We start from the raw sequence: 3,418 nt of genomic DNA, 5'->3' as shown, positions 1-3,418 counted from the left end.
CGATCTGACGTTCGTTAAGCGCGGCCCCGTGACGGCCCGCGGAGCGGTTGTGAAACGGGCCCAAACTTTAATCCAGAGGCGATACGGCGCAGCGGTCGGTTCGCTGTGCTCAGTGATGAGCAGCCCCCGGTGACGCGCGCCGGCTCGGCGCCCGCTGATCCCCAAAGGGTGCGAAAAGGCTCCTGAAGCTGAAAGGCAATTCATGTACACGAAATGCTTCGGGGCCTGAAATGCCCCGTAGGATCTCGTGACTCTACACGGAGCAAGGATAAAATTGTCAAATCGCTACTTTAGGATTGAAATCGCTTTCTCGACCACCGACCTCCAAGACGGATGGATGGGATGCTCCCGGCCCCCAGCACTGCCCAGGATTGCTGCCCTGGCCCCGCAGCCGGAGCTGAGCCAGCGCCACGTGGGGCAGGAGGAGCTGGGAGACCTGAGTCCTGGGAAGGACCTGCAGAAGGAAACTGCAGCATAGACAATTTGTCATACAGAAATCAAAGCAAAAACAAAATGTGCGTCCCTGATTCCTTTTTCCTTTCAAAGCTTGGGAACTGACTTTGTGGACTGTATTATATATGTTTACATTTCTGTAAAAGCAAGTGCTCCTTGGAGGAGCAGCTTAGGTAATTCACATTTGCATCATGTGTAGCTGTGATAAATAATAAATATGTAGCTGATAAATGGTCTTGTGAAACTGGAAGACCTATTTTTTATTGAATGGCTGACTAAATACTCATGTAAAAGTCATAACTTGATGCTTCTTTTACCCTGGGGCTGCAGTAATTTATTGTAGTAATTTATACACGCTGCCGTGGCGAGGGGACAGCTTCACCGAGCCCAGGGAGCGCCCCGTCCCACCGCTCTGTGCAGGACCTCCTCAGCACCTGCAATGAGGGGGAGCTGACAGGCCGGGCCTTGCAGTGGAGCGGGGCCATGGGATGGGATCTCAGCCCCCCACCCATAGGGGTCTCTGTCCAAGGCTGCTCCTCAGCACAAACTCAGCCGCAGGCTAGGAAATAGGGAAATAAGGTTCCCAAGGCACAGACCTGATGCACAGCCTGTGAGACAGACGCAATAAATGCTGCTGTGTGCAGCGCTGAAGAGCGGAGCCATCCCTCCCAAAACACAAGTGGGCCCCACCAGGGCCGGCCTTCAACAGGACTAATTGGAGAAGAAATTTAAGGAATATATTCCGGGTGATATTCTGCCTTTGATAATTTAGAGGCAGCCATGATAACCACTATTTGTACATGACAGTCATATGAAATAATAAACCTTGCTAGCTATAAACATTACCAAATTCTGACACTATTGATTTATTATGTCTAACAGTGACATCAAACCGAACAACTGACAGAAACAATGTTACAGCTTTAAGAGCAGTTTGTCAACGATTAATTCTGCCAAACGGGGTTTAGCTTTATGCTGGGACTGCTTGTCTAGCAGTTGTCAATCCAAGCAAAAATTACTGCTGCCACACGTCTGCTCACGCCAGCCTGAGGCGCCGCTCCGCTAGCCCTCATTACCCCTATCACTGCAAATACAGATGCAAGGCCAGTCCCTATTTAATATGCATGTTAATTATGCAAATTATTAATTGGGCTGGTGCTTGAGGACTTGTGTTTATGCCCAGATTAGAGCCAATAACTGTATCGCACAGCATTTTAAGGCTGACCTGTGGCAGCAGCAGAGCCTGTGCTGGGCAGCCCTGCACTGCGAGGCCATTTTCTCCGTTAGGAATGTGGGTCTGTGCTGGTTATACGACACTGTCAATAAAGAGTGTATGACACAATATTATACATCGTAAATTTGTTTGATTTTTTTTTTAAACCAAATACATTTAAATGAGTGAAGATAGAAAGTAAAGCTGTAAGGTTTTTCCAATTAAAATTTACAGCAGACAATGTTGTAAATTTTATACAGTTGTAATGCTTGCTGCAGTTCTGCTGAAATGGGAACTATTGATCAGCCTGATTTCCCAGGATACACGAGGGGGAAACAAGGTATTGCACACGCAGAAACAAAACTTTCATTTGTAAAGCCTTCTATTATACTTTACTGCCCTCATTTGGTTCCAGACGCATGTCTCTTAGCAGAAGAAATAAGGTCAGAGACTCATCCCCAAAGAATAACAGAGCAGAGAAGGCTAACAGGACGTCCCACGCTGTGCTGTGCAGTGACCAGCCTCATCTGGCTCGCAAAGCAATGCTGCTGCAGTGTGGCACAGCACCCAGCACGGGACACCGGCCTTGGGACACCAATGTAGGGGGCTTGCAGCAGCCCCAGAACCCACTCCAGGGGTATCCCTTGAACACAACAGAAGGGACGTGGGCCCCAAGTTCACTTCACAAACAGCTAGACCACTTCTACAGTTAGGGTACCATTCCCAAGTGTATCCAGACTGACTTACCTGGAGAGCGTGTAGAAAAAAGCTCATTAGAAGAAGAAGGGGAAGGCGGCATGAAGCTGCTGGGAGCACACCTGTGGCCAGCAGCACACCCAGGGCCTTGCTTGGCTGCTGGCTGCTGGCTGCTGGCTGGACATCCCCTCGTGCTGCGGACACACACGCAGAGGCCAGAATCTCTGCTCCTTACAGTGTGAAGCCCAACAGGAGCTCCGGGCCAGGGCCTGAGCACACACAGCACCCTCTGTGGCACAGCCACCGCCAGGCACCAGCGTCCATCGCCACAGCTTGCAGCGAAGGTCAGGCCGGACACGCCCTCTGCTATACAGAGAAAGTAACAGTTCTTAATGCAAAGCCTGGCGCCAACGGCCAACAGCTCCTTTAGGCTACGCTGAGAGCAGTTACCTATGAATTACGGCCACCTTCGGGCTGAGATATGATGTTCTCTTTCATTTGCATTTTCCCCAGTTCTCCCCTCACTGCAGCAGTGACTGTGCCAGGCCCTGGTGCCGAGGTGTGCAGGAGGGGCTCCGGGCAGCGGCACCGAGCGGGCACAGCACAGCCCTGCCCTGAGCACCTGCCGGCCGGGAACCGAGCTGCCACCAACAAAGCCAGCACTGAGCTGAAAGGGGAGAAACAGACAATGGACGATCCCAATAATGGCAGAAGATAACAAAGCCCCTGGATCCTAGCATCTGGCACTAAATGCACTTTTCTGTAAACTGAATGGCGGCTTCCAAACTGCGCCAAGCATCACTTCTTTGCCAAGGCAGTAAACAGCTTTTATCAGCAATAATGATGGCATAATCCCAGCTAAAAAGGAAAGTAACATATGGCAGCAGCCCTACAAACACCATCCCAACAAAGTAGGGGGCATTTTTATTACAGCGTCCACTTGCAGAAAACCTGCCAGACTCCTTCCCTCTTTTCTCCTCTCTTTTTTTTACAGGTTATCATCTTCTCTGTTTGAGCTGAATGTGGCATTTGGGAGTTTTAAACTAATGAGTTCAT

Source organism: Meleagris gallopavo, chromosome 19, assembly GCF_000146605.3.
Source record: "Meleagris gallopavo isolate NT-WF06-2002-E0010 breed Aviagen turkey brand Nicholas breeding stock chromosome 19, Turkey_5.1, whole genome shotgun sequence".
NCBI lineage: Eukaryota > Metazoa > Chordata > Aves > Galliformes > Phasianidae > Meleagris > Meleagris gallopavo.
Note: the sequence above shows the minus strand (reverse complement) of the source record.